The sequence below is a fragment of the Pipistrellus kuhlii genome, unplaced genomic scaffold (assembly GCF_014108245.1).
Source record: "Pipistrellus kuhlii isolate mPipKuh1 unplaced genomic scaffold, mPipKuh1.p scaffold_m20_p_5, whole genome shotgun sequence".
NCBI lineage: Eukaryota > Metazoa > Chordata > Mammalia > Chiroptera > Vespertilionidae > Pipistrellus > Pipistrellus kuhlii.
In genome coordinates, this window is record NW_023425551.1 from 21,912,466 (window position 1) to 21,936,076 (window position 23,611).

The 23,611-nt window shown below is 35.3% G+C and overlaps 1 non-coding gene across 1 annotated transcript; it reads right to left on the reverse strand.

The window, feature by feature from the left end:
* Positions 1 to 22,484: 22,484 nt before the first annotated feature.
* On the reverse strand, positions 22,485 to 22,590 carry LOC118706199. Its single transcript, XR_004983934.1, has one exon. It is a non-coding gene; the product is annotated as a U6 spliceosomal RNA (small nuclear RNA).
* Between the last annotated feature and the right edge of the window lie 1,021 nt (positions 22,591 to 23,611).

Genomic DNA, 23,611 nt, shown 5'->3' on the forward strand with positions numbered 1-23,611 from the left:
CTTTCTATTTTGTTGTTTTTTAAATAGTGAGAACTTGGCACATTTGCCAAAATTGATATCACTTGCTTTATTTCTATTGTCTCTGTTGTAGAATCATGGCACCTGTTATCAATAAATACATAAAATCTATGAAATCCATTGGTGTATATAGACATCATAGTACAAATGAATTTGCAACATGTGACATACAAGATGAACAATTTAAACATCAACATGAATTATAACTACAACAGATTAGAACATATGAAATATAATTAAATTCATGACTTCAAAATGATACAATTTTTAAGTTACTTTTAAATGTATCCTCAATAATATCTCTTATTCCCCATTGATATCACTTGCAATATATATTATTGATTATTTTTACAGAGAGGAAGGGAGAGGGATAGAGAGTTGGAAACATCAATGAGAGAGAAACATTGATCAGCTGCCTCCTGCACAACTCACACTGGGGATGTGCCTGCAACCAAGGTACTTGCCCTTGACCGGAGTCAACCCTGAAAAATCAACTGAAGACTAGCCAGAGAGAACTTTGATAACCAAGGACAGAAAGTGGAAACCACATAGAGACTGGCTGTTCTTGATCCACCCAACACGCACCCTTCTGGAAAATTCCTTCTGAAAAGCCTCACTGTTGCCCTCTGCCCTCTTCAGCACCCCTGCGCTCAGCTCCTTAGCAGCTCAGGTCATGTCTCTGCCACTAGAATCTGTACTGGCTGTGACACCTCCTCCCTGCCTCGATGGGTAACAGTCCTTTTTAAGCACATCACGCTGCCACCACTAAGCACCCTGCCTGCCTCCTCTGCTTTCTCCATGGTGTTGTAAGAACAATTAAAAGTGCAGCTCTGGACCCATCGTTTTGATTCCAGACAACAAGCATTCTTGTCACCTGTGGCTGCCAGCCCCCACCCCTCCTTTCAAGTCACAGGAGGCAGTCACTTAAGATCTTAGCTTTCTCTCTGTTCATCCACTCATCCTGTCCCTAGCTTTCCCATTATTTCACAATCCAATCCCGCCTCCCAGTCCTGGGGCAAATGCTGCCTCCTCCATGAAGCCTGCCTGCATGCTTTGCACATTTCTGAGGCAGCGACTCCTTTCCCAGACCCAGGTGCTGGTTGTTTGTTCCTGCAGGAACCGCGCATGTGCACCAGAAGGGTGCTTGCGGAAGAGCTGGCTCTCAGTGCTGGCCGAGTGGCCACTCTAGGTTCAGCCCAGTTTAGAATGTCAAGTGCATTGTCTTATTCTGTTCAGTCTTTCTCTGATCTTTCCCTTCTTCTCCTGATAGTGGTAATTCAGTGTTTTCCTTCTCAGCTTTCTAGAGAGCCAGGAGTTCACCACCTTGCCTGAAGGACAACCTGGATCCTATACTCTTGATGAAACAAGGACTCCACCCACTGGCTTGGAGACAACAAAAAAGACACTCCACCTGCAGTCTCTGAGCAGGGACCACAGAGGATCCGCTGGTTTGTCTTTAAGAGGCTCTTTGTAATCCTGATGGAACAGAGGCGCTGGCACTAACCTTCAGGTCATGGCCAGTGTTCTGGGCCCATGAAGGAAAGAACCAGTGTTCTGATTTCTACCACCTGATACACTGGGGACAAGGCAGAGACATTTTCCAGGAGTACTATGCTGATGCTGTGAGAGTAAGTGAGGCAATGTTGTAAAGGCAAAGGAATAAAACCTCTAGGACACACACACACACACACACACACACAGCAAGATGTAAATAAAAGCAATGAATTAAACATGCACCCTGCCTTTTCTATACAAACTATAGTTCAGTGTAACCAAACACCTAATGATGAAAGTTTAATCTTAGAAAAATATTCTCCTAATAATTGAATAAATTATTGAATTTATAAATCTGTTTCAAAGCCCTCCTGTATTGATGTATCTAGGCAATGACTATCAATTGCTGATAACCAGTAAACCAAACAGCATGTACCTTCTGATGAATAATGCAATAAAAACTATAAAGGATTCTTATCAAAAACAAAAGCAAAACTTGTGTCTGATAAATCCTCTAGATATGACTGTACTTTACAGGAACTATAGTAGTGTCAGGATTATGCTAAGTGATACCACAGAGACATTAAGAGTATACTGAGACTCTTCAGGACAACCAACTTTGTTCTTTACAAAATAACAGCCAAAGAAACAGAAATGGAAAAGAACCTATAGATCAAAATATACAACAGGATTATCAACAGTGGATAGCTGACAAAATTTTTTTTTAAAAATTTAAGTTAATCATGAAAAATTGCCCACTGAATGTGTATTTGACAAATTGTAATTGTAATTCATGTTAATATTGTATTTTATTTTAAATAGAAGTTTTTTTATTTTATAAATGTATGCTGAAATATGTAAAGACTAATATTATATTTGGGATTTGCTCCCAAAAGTTTTGAGGGTGTGGTGAAAAAGAGTATTAGTAAAATTAGCCATAAGTTGATTATTGTTAAATTTAAGTAATAATACATAACAGTGTTTTATTATATTAGTCTCTGCACTTTTGTTTATATTTGAAAATTTTCATGTTAAAAAACAATGCTGGATGTACATTGTCCTTACAGGAAAGATTAACTTTCATTGTTGCCTATATTACATATGGTCATTGCTCATTGTTGTAAAGAATTATTGAAAGCATAAAAGAAGTCTGATATTACTTGGATATATTTATTTTTATTAGAAATAGAAAATAAATACAAATAAATAAGGAACTTTATGCACAAAATTATAGTTTTTGACCCAGTGCTAATTGGAAAAGGAGTTCATCTCTTTCTATAAGGTAATCCTATCTAATAAAAGAGTATATGCAAATTGACTGCCACTCCAACACACAAGATGGTTGCCCCCATCTGGTCAAAGATGACTTACCACATGTGGACATAAGATGGCTGCCACAAGATGGCTAGCAGAGGAGGGCAGTTGGGAGGGACCAACCTACAGGGGAGGGCAATTAGGGGCAAACAGGCTGGCAGGGGAGCAGTTAGACATCAATCAGGCTGGCAGGGGAGTGATTAGGGGGTGATCAGGCTGGCAGGCAGAAGTGGTTGGAGATAATCAAGATGGAAGGCAGGCGAGCAGTTGGGAGCTAGCAGTCCTGGATTATGAGAGGCATGTCCAACTGCCAGGTAGGATCAGGTCTAAACAGGCAGTCAGACATCCCTCCAGGGCTTCCAGATTGGAAAGGGTGAAGCTGGGCTGAGGAACACACCCTCTGTTCATGAACTTCATGCACAAGGCCTCTAGTTTTTATAATAAATATGCCCCACGTTTTTTTCTTCTAGGATTCAATGTCTATGGGGAATCAATATCTCAAATTCAGAACATAAACTCTGAAGAAGAAATTAACTTCATATATATATATATATATATATATATATATATATATATATATGTAATCTTGTCTTGGTGAGAATATACTTTAAATAAATATATACTTGTAGCCCAGCTCTATGTTTTATATTAAAAATTTGTCTTTATATGTTGTATTTTCTCAGTTTCATTGGTTTATGTCTTTCTGCCTTTATTAATTGTTTTACTCAAAATATTTTGATACAAGTAGACAGTTGGCATATAAAAACCATCACTTTCACTCCAAGCAGGGATTTATTTGTCTTTGCTACTTAAGGATAATCATCTGTCAACTTCTATACATCTCTTTTCTGTTTGTGACAATATATCAGACTTAAGAAAAATCACAGTTATAGTACTTTCCCCAAAGAAAATCTACATTTTTATCTTCATTACATATTATCTATAAACATGTTATTTGTTGCATATTAAAAAAAAAACTATTCAAACAGCAAAAATTGGAGACAAAAAAAATCTTTCTCCACTGCTACTTTATATGGATTCTGTTCATGAATGATGAAACCAACTTTTAGCCTACAGACTAGTTATTCTACTACCTGTACAATGTTTAGATTCAGTATTGCATCCCTGCCCTGGAAATGAGGCATCCCTCTGTCTAGAGAGATAGGCCCTCAGGAAAAAACTTGGGAGATTGGGTACTCTTTCTTTGGTATTTACCAGCCTGTCTCTAGGGACAGAAAGATATTCTGCACAAGTTAAACAGGTCATACAGAGATGAATAAAGCTCATGCAAAGATAAGTAGAGAAAATATCATCTGGAGTAAATTTAACCAAGGGATCTCCAATGAAAGTTGTATTGTGTCCAAATTGATGCCTATATATTAGGCCTATAATCAACTAGTGGTTTTCTTTTTAAACACTGAGTGGTTATATTTATATATATTCAAAATAATCTGGGTCAAATAAAGTTAATTGAAAATAAATTTAAACTTCTCCATTAAAATACAGAGTTTGCACATGTCTCTTATTCAAGAGGGAATTTTAGTTTCCTGATGGTAGAAATTATAGATGAGAGATCATTTTCAGTGAACACATTTCTAAAAATACCTTCCTTCCCAAGCACAAATATAGTCATTAATAAATGAATGGAACAAAATTGAGTATTGTGATGCAACTGGTAAATTCCTATACTATGCGGTTAATAGCAAGTTACTCCAGCTATATATTTAAATTTCAAGTATAATGAGATATGAAATAATAACCTACACTTACAGAGAATCCAAAAGTAATCATTATTGAGAAATTCTTAAAAAATTGTGTGCAAAAAATCTTATTAAATACAGTGAGATAATACTTAAATATCAATCTGATTTAATACAATTTCTGACATAATACTATTATAAGAATCTTATTATAATTCTGTATAGTGTTAAAATATTTAATTCTTTAAATACATTAATATTTTATTACATCACTAGTATATTAAAATGTTTTTAATATACTAGTTATCTTTATAGTTGATATGGTTTATATTTAGCAAAAACAAGTCAACATAACATAATTCTTACCTAAAGATATTAGTTATCTATGGATAAGTCAACTTGCATTCGGCCTATAAAGAATGCTTTGACCTGAAATTTTTTTTCTATTCAATCATTTGGCCCATCAACATCTAATATAATACCCACCATAGCAATTGGAAAGGCTGCTCTTGCTTCAGTCTCCTCTTGTGATCACTGACAGTGATGGAGGGAAATTCAGGAGTCTAAAGATATCCTTCCTTGATTTCCAGCTCCATTTTTGGTCATTAAATACGCTACCATACTCAAATTTACATGTCAATACCTTTTGAGAGGAAAAAGTAGCCCTTACATAACAACAATACAATCTAGGTACAGAGCAAATAAAAGTTTGTGTATAGCAAAGAGAATCAGAGGTTACTAGGATGACATACACATTCATTTTTAGTTCTTACAAGATTTCACTCTGCTTTTATTTTTGATCAAACAAGTAAAAACCAAAACACAACTCTATGAGTTTGATCATTTATACAGATTGTTTTGAGGCATTTTTATGTCTAGCTTGTTATCCATGTCTGCAAATAGACTGGCAAGTGATAAAACAAGTATAGCAAGATAAATTTATTTAAAGACTCTTTGCTCCTTCCCAGATATCTTTGTAAACAAAATCAATGCTGTAGAGAAAGACTGAACTCTCATGTGCTTAAGTTCAAGGACCTCAGAGACACTCTGTAAGGTATTCTGAACTCAATAAAAAGAAATTTTTAGCTAAAGCAGATGCATTTAGAATAGATAAAATGTAACATTTCCCTGAAAAATCCCTACAATTTCTATGGAAGTTGGAAAATAACACATTTATTTTCATCAACACATCAAATTTATGAACTCTATAAGATGTATACATCCTTTTTGAATACCAAAATCTGTTTTTGATGCCTAAGAATATTTATTTGTGACTTTTATCTTATTATGCCAATTTGTCTTTGTATTTGAGATATTTTATGAAATAAGAAAATAGCTTTCTATTGTGACACATAACTAGTGAGTATTGGCAAGACATATATTCAGTTCCCAGCATTCAACCAACATATTTGTGACGTTGCCCTAGCTGGTTTGGCTCAGTGGATAGAGCATCAGCTGGAGGACTGAAGGGCCCCAGGTTTGATTCTGGTTAAAGGCTTGTACCTTGGTTGTAGGCTTGATCCCTGGCCAACTCAGTGTGCATGTAGGAGACAACCAATCAATGAGTCTCTCTAACATTCATGTTTCTCTTTCCTCTTCTCTACCACTTCTCTAAAAATCAATGGGAAAATATCCATTAGGTGAGAATTAACAAAAAAACAAAATTAGTGATATACATCACACTTTTCATAAAGCAAGTCAGCTATTGAACCTAAAGTTAAAATGTCTATACTTTCTAAGAAATATAAAATGTTGCAATTTGGACTTTTGTTATTAAGATGCTTTCTTATTCAATTTCTTTAATTAATTGTTGACTTTTTTATTTAAATCACAAAGATATTTAGATTATTTAAGAGAAAATAATTTTGTGTTTTACTTTATTCTATGGTTTTATTCATTAGCACCTTGGCTGTCACATTATATTTTTGCAAGTATTAAAAATAAGTCTCTTTAGTTTACAGGGCTTTTGCTATCTATGTTTTGGGGTGCCATCTTTTTCTTTATAATTACTAATTAATCTGTTTGTTTTATATATTCAGTACATTCAAAACTTTATACTTATTAAGTTTTACACAAAAGAACTTTTGTGTATGATAAACTGTATGTTACATATTAATGTGACATATATCAGCAATAATTTTAAATATATTTTTAAAATTTAAATGTATTTCAGAACTAATGATAAGTAATTAATTTGCTAATAACCTGGAAACTAATCATTATAAAAATTAAATTATGTTCTATAACATATTTCATATTATCATTAGACATTTAAAAATTTCCTCAGGCTCATAATGACAGAATATCAAATCCTATATAATAAAAGACTAATATGCAAATTGACCAAATGGCAGAAAGAGAGGTTGCTATGATGCACACTGACCACCTGGGGGCAGATGCTCAAAGCAGGATCTGACCCCTGGTGGTCAGTGCGCTCCCATGAGGGAGAGTTGGTCAGCTAGAAGCCCTGAGCCAGGCTCTTGGCTGGTGAGCACAGCAGTGGTTGTGGGAACCTCTCCTCCTCCATTGTAGCTCTAAGGATGTCCCACTGATGGCTTAGGCCTGCTCCTTTCAGGGGGAGTGGGCCTAAGCCGTCAGTTAGACATCCCCGAAGGGCTCCAGAACTGTGAGAGGGTGCAGGCCAGGCTGAAGGACTGCTCCCGCCCCCCACCCCAGTGTACACATTTTGTGCAATGGGCCTCTAGTGTATTATCAGATGATTTAAAAATAATCAGGTTTAAAAAATGAGCAGCACAACAATGTAATGTGATATAAATTAGAATGCTAATTATGTAATAGCATATTAATTATAAACATTTATGTTACACTCTACATTGGCTGAGGGATTCTACATGGATTGTTTATTTAATATCTAAATAATAATTGTATACACACTCAAAATTTTTAAAAAAATATGTTGTATTGATTTTTTACAGAGAAGAAGGGAGAGAGATAGAGAGCTAGAAACATCGATGAGAGAGAAACATCGACCAGCTGCCTCTTGCACACCCCTACCAGGGATGTGCCCGCAACCAAGGTACATGCCCTTGACCGGAATCAAACCCAGGACCTTTCAGTCTACAGACCGACGCTCTACCACTGAGCCAAACCGGTTTTGGCCACATTCAAAGTTTTAAACTCTTTGTGTGTCTATGGACTATTTAATTTTGGTAGAATTCAATATTGTTATCAGTAATATTGAAAAAAAGTACATCACAAGATTGTTGACAATTAACTGATATCAAACATGTACTTAGTATATATCAATACATTCTAATTATGTTAATAAAATTATAACATTATTAGAATTTATGTTATTTTATGTCATTATCTAGACCTCATATTTTCAGAAGCCATTCTTGTTCTCTTAGTATCAAAATAGTAATCATAGATGCTTATATTTAAAAAATCTTCCATAAGCCAATATAAAAAATTTCAAACATAATTAGAATGCCATTGTATTCAATAATTGTGAAAACAGTCATAGGTGTAGGAAGAGCCAAAAATTAACTACATTGATGAAATCATCAACTCTGATTTTGCTTTCTGGCACTGATATGCTTGCTGCTCCATGCCTAGAACTTTCAAAGATTAATTAAATCTAGGCATTAAGATAACTATGTTGTTCTGTATTTTATTTTCCACCTTTTCTTTACCCAACTCCTCACTGTGCACCTCAACAATAACAATTATATTTTTGGGAGCAATTTAAAATGATGACAGCTGAGCCTAAAATGCACATAATGATATAGATGCACTGTTCTTTAAGTGTAAATAAATTTTCCTGGTTTTCTAGGTATTAGAAAAAGACAATTGACATTTTCAAACTTGTTTAAATGCTTTGAAATTATAATGTGTATAAAGGCAACCATAATGATTCATTTATGAATAGCTGTGGTGCACACTCAGCGAGATAGAACCTCCACTTCTCATGACTGCAACCAAAAATATTGAACTGCCTCTTCCTCAAGCTTCCAGGGAGAGGAATAGCTTCACAGGAGGTGCATGACATGAGCATTTTTATTCTGAACCCGGCTACACATGCTGAGGCTTAGTTACAGGTGACTGAGGTGGACAGGTGAAGACTCCCTTCTTTACCCATACTCAAATGGTGAGGTGGAATCTACCTTGTCTATGGTACCTGAGATTACTGGGACCCTGATCAGCCTTGCCCAACTCCTAAGATGGTGGTTCTATACATGGAGACTCAGAAAAGGCCTCAAGCTTTTGCCCTCCACATCTTCAACCATAGAGTACTCAGTCCTTAAAGCAATTGTGCCACTCAGAGAGAAGCACCCACTACCCCCATCTCCAGCTCCAGAGATGTGGTTCAGAGATTTTGCCGGAGGCCAAGGGGGTGGGGTAGAGGGGGGAAAGCAAGTCATAAAACAGCTCCTAATTTTGTCCCAAATAAACTCTATTGCAAGAAGTCGCTGAGAAAATCAAGCTAAGACAACAAAAACAAAGTTTTGGTGAAAGAGAATTGGGAGGAAATTAGTAGGTTCATTGGGCATAGAAATTAAATTATATGCCAACTGCTTTATATGAGAGAAATATAAACAAGTGGAGGGAACCCATTTAGGGTCAGAAAAGCCTCAAACACCCATCTCAGAAATTAATTCCTCAACAGAGTCTAAATCTGATTGGTTTGTCTGGGTATCTATTTATGCCCCGGCACATTTTTAATATTATAGAAGAATCAGCTGACAATTACTGAAACATAACAGCTGGATAAAGTCAGGAAAAGAGACAGTGGAAAACAGCCTGGCAAAACCACTGTCAAACCAGAGTGACTGTGGACAAACTCTGTATTCCTCTGCAAGGGCAGCCATCACAAAGTAACATAAACAGGTGGCCTTAAAGCACAGAATAAATTGTCTTATAGTTCTGGAGGCTAGAAGTCTAATATCAAGGTGCAGGTCCTGTTGATTCTTTTATAGGGCCCTAGAGAGAGAGGGTCTGTTCTATGTCTCTCATCTAGCTTCTGGTGATCTCACACATTTTTTAAAATATATTTTATAGATTTAAAAAAATATATTTTGTTGAGTTTTTACAGAGAGGAAGAGAGAGGGATAGAGAGTTAGAAACATTGATGAGAGAGAAACATCAATCAGCTGCCTCTTGCACATCCCCTACTGAGGATGTGCCCATAACCAAGGTACATGCCCTTGATGGGAATCGAACCTGGGACCTTTTAGTCCCCAGGCTGACGCTCTATCCACTGAGCCAAACCGGCTTTGGCATCTCACACATTTTGATGCTCCTGTCTTCTTGGGGAGCACATGAGATGGAAAATTTGTAAAGAGGACATTCTGAGAAAAGGGAAGTGTGTGAAAGGCCACCTGCCCTGTTTATTGGAATTCTGACTTAGGGGAGACTTAGGGGAGTGTCGAAAGTGGGGCCCCTAATTATTCTTTGACCTTTCCAAATAAGCCTGTGCATGTGCAGACCGCTGGTTGTTGTCAGGAATCCTTATGCTTAATCCCTGGATGCCCTTGCCTAGAGGACAATGTAAATATATGTGTCCTCCCAAGATTACTCACCCTACTGATTGTATCTGAAAGGTAAACTTTATCTCAAACTGCAATAAAAGCCTGGCTAGGCAGGCAGTTGAGGTTGCCTGGTCCCTCCCTTAGCCTCTCTTTCACAGCTAACAAGTCAGAGTAATCCATTCATCTATTGCTCAGGGTCTGCTGGTCATCCCTGGCATTGTTTTGTAGAAACATCATTCTTAATTTTTTTGCCTTCATCTTAATGTAACTCCTCCGCGCCCCCCCCCCCCCAATTTCTTCTTTTTTATAAGACACCTATTGAGTTAGGGAACCACCCTACTCCAGTTCAACCTCATTCTAACCTAAGTACATCTGCAACTACCTTATTTCCAAGTAAAATCACATTATGAGATACAGGGAATTAGGATTCCATCATAATGAATTTTGGAGGAAAAAAAAAATAGATTCATAACAGCCCCCAGAAGAGCAACACCAGAGGCCAAAAATAAAGGGAGATATAAAATTTCAAAAATAATAGTAAAAACTCCAATAATCTCCTTTTAATAATAGTACAACTAGGCAGAAGAACAACAAGGACATAGACTCGAACCACTGTAAACTAACCAGACCTAACAGACATCTATAGGCCCTTCCACTGAGCAATAGCAGGATAGATATTCTTCCCTAGAGCACATGGGACATTCTCCTGAGAGTTATAAAAGACAACTCAAGTATATATTTCTTCCTCAGTGATCTCTAACCATATGCCAGACTATAAAAAGTTCCCAATAAATTAAAAAAGTAAATAACTATATGTAGTATGCTTTCCAACCAATGGAATGAAATCAGAAATCAATAGCAGAAAAAATTTTAGGAAACTCACAAATATGTGCAAATTAAAAAATATATATATTTCTAGTTTAGCCCATGGGCTTGGTGGTTGATAGTCAACCTGTAAACCAGAAGGTCATGGTTGGGTTCTGATCAGGGCATATGTCCAATTTGTGGGCTCACTCCCCAGTGTGGGATGTGCAAGAGGCAGCTGATCAGTGATTCTCTCTCATTTCTGATTTATTTATTTATTAATTTATTTTTATTTATTTGTTTGTTTTACTTCTCTTTCCCTCTCCTTTCCTCTCTGAAGTCAATAAAAATATATGAAAAACAACAACATATTCCTAAATAACCATTGGGTCAAAAAGGGACTTACATGTTCAGATATCCAAGACAGAAATACCAACTGAAATTCTAGTTATATCTTGCCATTTATTATTTGTTGACTTTTGTATGTCATTGATTCTCCTTGACATAATTTATCTTAAAAAATAATATAAATATGCATCTTCATTGCTTTATTTTGGTGGCTCAATGAGACAATGTGTGTTTAATGCTTCACTTGGGCTGTTTCACATAATTAATACTTATTAGCTGTCTTCCCACATAATTCTTTCAATATCAGGGATGCCTTAGCCATCTTTAAGTATAGGTCTGATTGGGTAGGTAAGGATAGAAAGGGTTATCTTGTGCTAGATAAGTTCTTTTTTTCTGGTGTGAAGATAAAATGACTATGTTGTTTTATTCTTAACTGATCATTCATGAGATGTTATAACACCATTGACTATGAATTGTGACAGAAACAAATTTGGGGCTTGGGTTTCTTGGGTGGCAAAATTTGAATAAATGACTTGGCTTAATTCTATTTTTTATTATTAATCTGTTGCTAACATGATTAGTCATTAAAATTTAGCTTTTCTGAATATTGACCTCTGAGCCACCAAATATATTTGAAGATTAAAACAAAAACAAAAACACTGAAGTTGCCAAGGAATGCTGAGAAGATTATAATCAATGGGAATGAAGTTTCAGTTAAGCAAGATGAACAGCTACTGATATCTGCTCTATAGCATTGTATCTATCTATAGTCAACCATAATGTACTAAATGTACATTTCTTCACCTGTGTTTTCTAACCATATGCCATATGCACTTAAAACTTTAAGAGGGTAATTCTCATATTAAATATCATTGCCATAATGAAACAAAATTAAATATTATTTTTCAAATATTATATTTTTTGTTATGGGGAAATTATTTCCTTAAACTTTTTAGATGCTTGAGATTGATACTCAAGTGATTATTTTTTTCACCTTGGAAGATAAGTGTATGTGTATGAGCTCTTAATTTCCTTGACATAATTTATTTTATAAAATCACAGTCATTTATAGGCATTGGGGATTAAGTCAGAATTAGAGGGAGAAAATGCCAATTATTTTTAAGCCATATGAACCTGCTTTAATATATAAATCTGGAGTCATTAAAAATGAGTATATCTTCCTGGTTAACTATCTTCTTGACCTTGTAACTTGCTATTGATTGGCTTACTAAGGTTTATTTCTTCTTAGAACTTCATTCTAGCATAGGTCAAATAATTGCAAATTCTGAATTTCTAGAGTTTACATTTTAGTGCTCAATTTAATAAATATATTCTGTATCGTTCACCTGTATTTGGGTAACATTAGATTGACATTCCTTAGTTTGAAATATGTATATATAACTCTAATATGCAAATAGACTGAATGGCGGAACAACCAAACAACTGGTCATTATGACATGTTCTGACCACCAGGGTGTCTGTGCAGAACATGGTGAGTGTCAGTTGCAATGGGATGGTGGAGCAAGTGAACAGGGGTGCTAGATCAAGACAGGGCACCAGTCGTGTCATTGGGGCGAGCCTCTGCTGGTTGTTGACAAATTTTTGCTGCTTTGTGCAGTGGTCCCACCCAGCACTCCCACTCTCAGCCTGCACCTGACCTGCCACTTGCGCCTGCTGCTGGTGCCCAGCGCTGGTCCCAGTCACTTGGCTTCTGTCAGTGGGTGTGAGCAGGGCCAGCATCTTCAGCATCAGCACATGGGAGTGGTGGAGGCGGTGGGATCAGAGCTACCAGCAGACAGGGGACTGGGAGCAGGGCAGGAGGGGACATGCAGAGGCACAGAAGATGGGCCTAGACCTGCCCCTGTGTCCACCACAGCTTTGCAGCCCACAGTGCACGAATTTGTGCAGTGGGCCCCTAGTATATCTATAAATGGTTTCAACACAATAGGAGGGCAATTGTGTTTTATTATATCCCCTTTGACTTGTCTTAGTTGCCTCTCCTCCTTTCAAAAAATATTAGCTGATGGCAATTCCACTGTTAAAGAGCTTTCAAATGGCTACATTCTTTATCCTGTAATATTGATGGGTCCTGTAATATTGATGGGGCACATCAGAACTATGACAGATAATTCAGACTTTTTATTTCAGTAATTTTCTGTCCTATTTACTTTAACTGGCACCCCTAGAGTTACAGTACTTTATTGACTTAGTTTAAATGGGCTATAGTTACTTATGGGTTAAGCAGGTAGGCTGATTGAATTAATAAAATTGATAAGTAGGCGAGTTATCCTTCCTAATTTATTTCCATGGCAACAGGCAAGCAACCATGCCTTGTTTCTCAGGAGCAGAATGCTAATAATCAAATGTGCCTTACCCAGATGAACATATAACACAGTTTACTAATATAAATGTCTCAACATTGTGTATATTACTGAAGAGAAATACACATTAATTCTGCATCTAAGTTACATGATGGATATGCTCAGGAGAATGAAAAAAAAATGTGAAAGTTCCTTTGAAACATCAAAATTGTTCATTAAAGTAATGTATTTTAAATAGAGTATACAGTGAACAATTTAATTCTCTGACACTCATATTGTTTATTTCAGGAGGTGCTTATATTACAGGAAAATGTAGTAATACATAGTTATTTTGACATCTCAGAAAATAATGGGTCCTGCACAAGAGTTCAATTAAGCAATAATTCCTGGGAAAAATGGTCATTACTACCAGTTAATGATTGGTTTGTTAGTTAATGGCCCAAGGCAAAGCTGAGGGTGGTTAGGAGTCCAACAAACGAGTTGTGAATTGTAGCAATGAGAGATCGTAAGACATTTTCCCACTGGTTATAAACCACCTTTAATGGTTTGAAATAGCAATGATGTGCAAATTATAACATAGGACAGTCCCCGAAACAACTGATATTGAATACTTCTAGGAAATTGATGATTGATTATCTTATAATGCTTCCTGATATTATAAATTTGCAGTTATATTTTTTCTCCTTTAGAATATAGGCATCTATAGTATACACATATATTATTCATGTGGTAAAAATACATGCAATTTTGGCCACACTACAAAGAGCATTCTCTTTTGATAGTTTTGTTGGTTAAAAATATTAAGTGAATTCTTATTAGTGATAATTGAATATTTTCTTCACGTGTCTTGATTGACAAGTTTTGACTTGTATTAGTTTAACTTTATCTGGAAATGAGATCACCCACAGAGTTTTACTTAATAGGCTTTCAGATTACAGACTCTGCTTATGAATCCCTACATCCCCCAGCTCCCTCAGGAGGAAACTTCCCTGGGCTCTCCTGGCCCATAACCATGTCCACATGTGCTCATGAGTAATTTAACAGAATAAATGTGCTATATTCAGAATTTCTTTACCTAGCATCACCAATATCTTATTGCTTCTTCTTCTTTTTTTTTTTTTTTTTTTTTTTTTGCTTCTAGTTTTTAATACATAGGGAATTAGACTTCATTATCTGGGTGCTTGCCTCACAAAACTACTTGTAATGAAACTAATAACTTATGGGATACAGGAAGGCTTCATCTGCTCTTGGAAATAAGACTCTGTACTCAGCTTCAATGAAGTCTGACAACTACATCTGGTCAGCTGGTGAACTGAAAGGAGAGTCAGTGAAAATGGTAATTTGGCACTTGAGGTATGTTTTTTTTAAAAAAACAATTTCTTTTAAAAAGACAATTTTAATGAATTCAATCAATATTTTTAGGTATCAGCGAGAATATGGCTTTCGTTCAAGGAACAGCTCATTGAAGAATTAATTTTGCTCCAAAATCAAACAACAATCTCCTCTCTCTCTCTCTCTCTCTCTCTTCTTGCTTCCATCCCTCCCAACAACTATCACTTGATTACAAAGATGTTAACTTTACAAATGAATAAAATGAAATTTTCACAGGCTAAATGGCCTATTCAGTGCCACATAGGTAAAATTAGCTATGGGTGTTATGAATTCAAATCCTATATTTGTTTATAGTACATAAAACACTAGAGAAATTATACAGTGAACATGATCCTGAACACAATTAAAAAAGTCTTGTAAAAATATTATAATACTTTGAAGCTAATATTGAAGGACATAGAACAAGTGATTATATTACTAAAAGAATATTTGCCATCCTAAAATGTCATTATAAAAGCATTTTCCCTTTGAGAATAATTTTATTTTATGAATACTCTAAACACAGTAAGAATCTCTGCATTTTCCATTATACATTTTAACTTCAGCATCAAACTGAGCAATTAAGACCCAACAAATTTGGCTTTTATTTTAGATCAAAGTGAGCTCAGAAGGTCACTGGATTCATACAAAATGTTGACATCCCACTCAAATATGTCCCATTCACATAGATACATGGATACATATAGAGGTGAAGCTTTTGGTACTTAATGATTCATTAATTTACATTCCAACCTTATTCCTATTTACCAAACCAATCTATTATTCATTGGTACTTTTGCTTCTTAGCAATGCATATTTGTGTTCAGAAGAAACAAAATACTTGACATTAGATAAAGAATTTATGATACGTAAATAATGACTATTAGTCCAATAAAGACATGCTGTCAGCAGAATATCTTCTCTTTCTAAACTTAATTGAGAATGCAATGCAGTGTGTACATTATGTTGCTCCAATTAATTCAAATCATTCCTAATTGGGATCTCTTAAATAACTCCCTCCTGGGTCTTGAGAGGAAATTGAATCAAGCATTAAATCAGGAAGTCCTCTCTATCTTTAAATATACTGTTATTCATAGTCAGATACGCTGATGTTACTAAAGATTAAAGAAACATTCTTTTCTTGCACCTTATAAGTAAGAGGCTGTGGTTAGTTACAATTATGGTTAACTGAGTGGTTAAAAACCAATTACATAATTATTGCTGTGGACAACTGGAATTACCTGAAGTATTTATGATAGGGAATCTGAGATTGAAATACAAACCTAGAAACAACAGAAGCTAATTTAACTGAGTTAGAATAAAGCTCATTACTGATAAGATGTTGTAAAGCTAGTGGTAAGGAGGAGACAATGTTAGCTGCAAAATATATAATGAAAAGGGAGGTTTCATGTTGAAATAATAATAAGATAAAGAGAAAGAGCAATGGTGTTTCATGAGCAACCACACTAAGATAAGACAAACAATATAAACGGATGAACAAAAACAGATCCTGAGATGGAGAAGCATTGATGAGACTGTCAAACCTCAGATGGAAGGTAGGGGAGGTGGGGGTAAAAGGGAGAGATCATCCAAAGGACTTGTATGCATGCATATAAACCCAACCAATGGACACAGATGCCGGAGGGTGTGGGGAAGGCATGAGTGAGGATAAGGGGGCAATTGGGGGATAGGATGTAATACCTTAATCAATTAAGGGGGGAAAAAAGGAACTTGCAAATTCCATGGGAAGCATTCCTGAGCAGTTCAGAGCACACTTGGTACCTAGCAAATTTTTTTCTAGGTACCATATTTTCAGAAGTGATTGAAGAAGGTAAAGGGTTAGGAACTGGTGTCATAAGAGACTGGTAAAGGACCTATAATTGCTTAGTGTATATAAAATATAGATTTAAGATATAATAACCGTTTCCAAATATTTTAAAATTGAAGACTGGGGGGAAAAAATTACACTTACATTGTTCTTCCTGAGTTATTTCTCCCCACATTGCCTAGGGTACTGAGAGCTTGTCCTGCAGAACCACACTGAATAATTTTAGCCAGAGATATACAGGATGGTCATTATCCAAGCAGAGCTGTTGATGTCAATGGATATACTAAGATTATCCCCATCATCTTTGGCTAAGGAGGGGGGTGATAAACTGAGGCAGAGTAGATAATACTTTCACTAAATAGTAAGTTTATGAACACAGCCAAGGCACTTTTGCTTCTGTCAGTTAAACTTTGTTGCTAATCATTTCAGCTCCTGGACTTAACTTCAATGAGGATTGTCTTTATGCCACGCCATGCCTATTTCAATTGGCTTGATGAGCATACAATGAGATATGTTTGAAAGATTGTAGCTACAGACTGAATACCAGTGACTGCATTTACACATTTAAGGGTGCAGACATTCGCTAGCTTTTCATCAGAACTGTGTTTTCTTCTAACTACGCACACAGTCTTTATTTCCCATAATCTCTTAAAGTTAAATTTGACATGTTCCTAAATTTTAGTCAATAGAAAGATAGCAAAAGTGATGTGTGACATCCTAGGCCAGCATTATAGACTCTTGGCATGTAATCACCATTGCTTTTTTCCACTCTGGCTGGCTATGATGGAAAATGATCTCTGGGGAACGTTTGGAAACCAAATATCAAAGATAGTTGAGCCCCAATATGAAATGAGTCATTTTGGGGAAAAGGACTTATTGATTAGTAATGGCAACTTATGAAATTACAGGAGCAGGAACTGTATGAAGACACTGATGTTCTGTGGTATATTTATTACTGTAGCTGGTGTTATTCTAACTAATATGGGAATCAAAAAGAATGTGATGTTGCTAACTGAAAATTAAATTATAAATTGACTTGATTGTTGGGGTGTATGTAGATTATACACAAAGTGATATTGGAGGATGGAAAGATGGAGTTCCATATTATGTGGTGACAAAGTATTTGGTAAGTGTGTAACTTTAAATGACTTTTACATCAGACCAATTGTACTAGTATGTTTGTAGGTCTCAGTACTGAACACAGAGTTAGAAAAGAGTTATAATGAAATGTGCAACTACACATCATATGATGGAATCTTTAGCATACACATATAATAGAAGTTAACATCTAGAGCATAGTTAATAGCACAATGTAATAAAAGTTTTAGGCTGGGATGAGTTATGGTCATTGTTGCATTGTTTTCAATAGAATTTATTTAATTGTAAGTGTGTAATTATTTAACAGTGACTGCGACTAACAATTGGCTCACACAATTCACAAAAATTTGCTAGTTGACTCTTGTAATCTGATATAAGCCACTTCTGGCACATAGCTATAAATTTTAGACTTTGTTAGAACAAGAAATGAGTTTTATATGTTTTAAACCATTGACATTTGGGTGTTTATCTGAGACTACAAGTAGCACTGATCTAAAGAATATACGGGGCTACAGATTTAAATTCAGAAATGGCACGTGTCTTCAACTTATTCACTGTTCTTCCAGGTGATAGGGAGCCTTTATTCCTCCATTCTCTGAGATCCCAATATCTTGTCTGGCAGGTGGTATTGCCCTGGGTTCCAGTAGGACGTTTTTCTCCTGAATCAGTGGCTGTGTACTTTGAAGGTAGAAGAGAGGTTGACAAAATCCAACCTAGTAGTAAAATCAACACCCTATATGGCAGAGTTATAATGTTTTCATTATCTTAAGGCAACTGGACCATAACACTGAAATTCTGTGAAAACTGTGCACCTACATAAATCAGGGACATTGGGAGTAATCACTGAGCAACTATAAAGCAGAGAAGAAAACTGCTGATATATGTGCCAGACGTATGTCCCTGAATTATTCATGTTTAACACTAGGTGTACTATTACATTGAATAATCTACCTTGACATGATCATTGGATAGTTCTGTAATTTTATACAATTTGACACTAGAACTAAGTTTTACAAGTGGAAATTTGTCCTTCTGGCCCTGGCCCTTTAAGTCTTGACAAAGAACCCACTTATCTGTGAATTACAACCAATAAGATTATAAAACCAAGCCTTACATAGGAACAGAAACTCTATCTTGTTTTTCTTGTCCAATTTATTTCCCCCTTGCCTCTCTCTTCCTTTAGTTTAAAAATCCTCATTTGATTTTCCTACACCTCCCTAAGTAGAACAATCTTATACTTCCCTTTTTATTCTCTTCATGTCACTATTTATTGGGGCATAGCCTTGCAATGCAACTCCCACTTTCTTCCCGCCCTCCCATAGAATTGATGTCCAGGCCTATGCTCATTAGAAACCCACATGTTTTTCATTGCATGAAGCTAAAGACAACTCTGTTGACATTTTTGCTGGGGGGTGAGAAGTTCCAATATTCTGGTGTTAGTGACAGTCTCCTCTTCCCTGCTAGCTGTTTTGTTTCAGTGTTTTCAACACCAACATGCACATCTTGAGCATTTCTCCTGTTTTGTGTTCAGTAATAAACATGCAGATCTATATTACCAAATGTTTACCCAATTGCTTCTAAACAGGCAGCCACTCACTGAGACATTGATACAGCCTCATATACCCTTGCAGGGCAATGTTCCCAAGGTTTCATTTAAACCATTTTATAGAAATATACCTTTCTTAAAATAATTCTATAATTTCCAACCCCATTTTAAAGGACTTCTTAGATGAGCATCTATACATCTGAAAACATCTATTTGATGCTATGCCATATTTTGCATGAGCCTTAAAATTTATGCAATTTTCTCTCCCAGGTTAATGTACTGTTTCTTTCAGATATTTCATGTGGAGATCAGGGCACTTGGATAAAACATTTTAATTACTCAACCAAGTGTGCCCTTGTTGTTCCTTCAAGTTTGAGAAAGTCTCCCCCTCCAGGCTTTTGAAATTTAGTTTTTATAGGTAGTTGCTAACTTTCTCTTTGGTACATGCTAAATAACTTTTCCCTAAGAAATTACCATTTACCCAGTTGCAAGTAGATAATATTAAATCAGGTAAATCTTAATTCTTGTGTACTAAATTGAATATATTTTCCTTCCAGAACCTCTATGCCACTAGGAATACATTTTTGATAAATGCCATCTGCCTTTAACTCACATTTCTCATTTCAGCTGGCACATTAGCCATCACAGTGAAAATGCTGTTTTGGAGCAGAGAAAACTGAGCCATAGGAAGACCATCTAATTAAATAAGAATGTTTATAATTACTGAATATGGGGGCCCTCTCCCTTGCTCCAATTATATAAATATGTAGTCTGCCTGTGCAGCTATCATATTAGATAATTAAAATTCATTCTTTCCTGGAGATAAATGTCATGTGCCGATAGGTCTGTATTGTGATAGCGCTGCACCTCCTGCTTCTCAATGTATGTATTTAAACAAAATTGCTAAAAGGATTCATAAACTAGGTTCTCCCTGAAGCCACTTTGGGGCCATCTGCTTCTTAGTCACCATCCAAGCTCTTGTTAATTGATGGAACCTCTCTGGAGCTGGGCCCATGCCAAGGTTCCTAAGGCAAGGTCCTTCTCTATTGGGTTGCTGAGACAGTGATTCTGTGTCATGCTATTATACTTTCCATAGCAACACAACCTTCCCCATTTTTGCTTCTATTCCTCCCATGCAGACATCAGGGAAAGGGTTTCCCTAGTAACTGATCTATCCATCCCTTCTATCTCCTGGAGGCCAACTCTTCTCCCCGTCTCCCTAACACTGTCAGCCACTCCAATCCACATTCCCACATTTTTCAACTCAAGTCTTATGTTCCCTAGTGAAACTTTCAAAATAGGAAGGACATAATTTAAATTGTCAGTCGGTCAAGCTGAAGAGTTCATGTCTCTTTAGTTGGACTCTGGTATTTATTTGAGGTAGCTGTAGCTCTGTGACCGAAAATCAGGCTTTATTTTAAATATGTCCTTTGTTTAATGCTACAGAATTACATCTTCAATAATGGAAAGAGGTTTATAGAGAAGAAGAAGAACCATATCTAATGGGTATTAAAATGCAATTTCACAGACATTCTTGGAACAGTTCCTGTAATAATATTACTTTGCATTAAACCAATTTATTTGCTTAATGTGAAGTTATCAAGAAAACTAAAATCAGAGAAATAAAAAACATCCAGGCCATTTTTATATGTAAAATATCAACAACAAAGAAATGAATACACACAAAAATAGGCTTGCATCTTTGGACAAAAATAGAATTTTATCAACATTATTGCCACAAAGATAATCAGAGACATTATTTGCAAGTTTGTTTTGAAACTTAGGACAACATCACAACATTCCTGTAAAGACTTGTTTTATTACATCAGTAATTGCAAGAGAGACTAAATCATAGGAGACTACTTCCAATTATAAATAGGTCACATATTCATATACATAACCTTTTTCTCACAATTGGGAACTTAAGCAAATAACTTGGTATATTTTTAACTCTAGGAAAATATTCAGGCAGAAGCACAGGGAAATAAATATACGCTAGGATTCCCCTAAAATGGAAAAACAACCCAAAGCCTTTCTTTAGTTAAGTAAAATCTTTTAATTTTGCCCACTAGGTGACTAGGATTATTTATATTAATTTGAGTCAGGGAAAATACTAGGAAGATATCTAGACCTTGAGAATAATAGAAACTCTTTTTTTTTCTCCTTCTTCTTCTCTTATGACATCAATTAACTACACCCAAAAAAGTAAAGGGATGATATTATTGACAAATGAGTAAGAGAGGTATAGCTATTCTCACTTCAACTAAATATGCTTCATGGAATGAGTAGAGGAGCGGTCATAACCATGTCTCTTATTTTGATGAGTTCAATGAATATTTTGTGTTCTAACTCAGCCCATATTCCTAAGTGACCTGGATATTGCATTTAAAAAATGAATGTTTTGCACTACACAATACTCAGATGGAGGACAATTTTCTTTCATCATACTAGATTCATAAACATTTATCTTCAGCCTCGATTTTTATCTGATTTGGATGAATCTCATTGGTCTTCTAGTCCATATTTTGCTTGCATAACTTTTCTTTAAACATTGCTAATGGGATGTTATAGCATTTCATCTTGAAAATTGTTATTAACTACTCCACAAACTAAAGTATTTCATTTAAGAAAAATGTGAACAAATAAAAAGTCTGGCAGGATGTTGCACTAAAATCTATAACCATGTCTGTATTTCTTATGATATTTACCACCTACTACTCTGGTTATTTTAATTTCCTCCAGTTCTTTTAAGTTCGGAAGACTGGCACTCTATAAGATAAATGGTCTTTGGAAATTATCTCTTTTGCATAGAGAATAAAGGCTCTATTGTTTACATTAAACCAGCTATTGCAAAGTCACAAGTACACCTTAAGACTGTGTTTGTTCTTTTAGACTCATCACACCTTTAATGAGTATTGAACTTGTTTACTATAACTTCTAGCCCTTTGTAAATCATTTTTTGTTATCTATATTTTCCTTTCACCATAAGAAATTCATTATTGATTATGAATATGGTACTTTTCAATAGTGATTTTGATGAGAAGGCCACATAGATTCTTATTTCCAATATGTGATTTTTGTTTTTGTTTTTTGTTAACCAGGTTTTGTCTCTCTTGCCAATTTAATAATTATTCTATTCTTTTATTTTCATAAAATATGGCACATTTCATGGATTTGCATGTCAGCCTTATATAGGTGCCATGCTAATCTTATCTACATTGCCTAATTTTAGTATATGTGCTGCCAAAGTGAGCACAGTATCATTTTTATGTCTTCTTCCAAAAGAGTGAACAAATATCACTTCATTTAATCTAGAAATTTTGATCAACAGACCAAGAATTAACTGAATTGTACTACAATATAATCTGAATTTACTTATTTACAGAAATAGTTTATTAAAAGGAGAAAAAAACTAGAGATCATTTAAGCAGGCATCATCTTTTAAAATTATAGTAAGAGAACCTCATATAAATGAAATGGCTTTTTAATACAATTAAATATTTATTGAAAACAAGGTATATCTTATTTATTTGTAGTACCTCTATTTCAGAAAAAAAAATCCCATACTATTATACTAGATTCAAAAGCTATGAAAAGTAATTATGACTGGTTATTATAGTAAAATACATTAATTTATCTAGATTATAGACAATAGACATAAAGGGATTCTGTTACTATTATAGTATATTTGACAGAAGACATAAGTGACACAGATAACTTATTTTCCCTTGGTAATTATCATGATTATTTTTGATGGATATGTGCATGATATCCTGGTATTCAGTGTTAGCAGAGAGTGCAAGAATATCAGTTAAAATATTGTCTCACTTCTTACTTGAAAATAAATAAATGAACTCTGGGGTTTTTCTCAATCTCAGAACATTCTGACCTCAGAAACAATTTTATCACAATAGGGGCTGCTGGCTTAGTTGTTAGAATAATTGTTTTGCTAAAGTTGAAAGAAGAAGCAAAGAAAAGTTGGTGATTTATTGATCTGTTTTTCTGGCTGGCTTGAAATAAGTGAATTGGTATCAATTCTCTATGCATCTATTGATTATTATATAAAAGGACCTGTACAAGGGCTGTTGAATACTGTTGAAAGTGGCTAAGAATGTCTCCTGATAAACCTTATGAGATTTTCATGGGGTCAGTTTTATTTGAGCACTACATTCTTACTTTTGTTATTTTCAGAGAAAATAGAAAGCTAATTTAAGTCAGGTACAACTCTTTTTTACTTGTGAATCCAGAGGGATCAATGATTCTAATGGGTTGAAGGT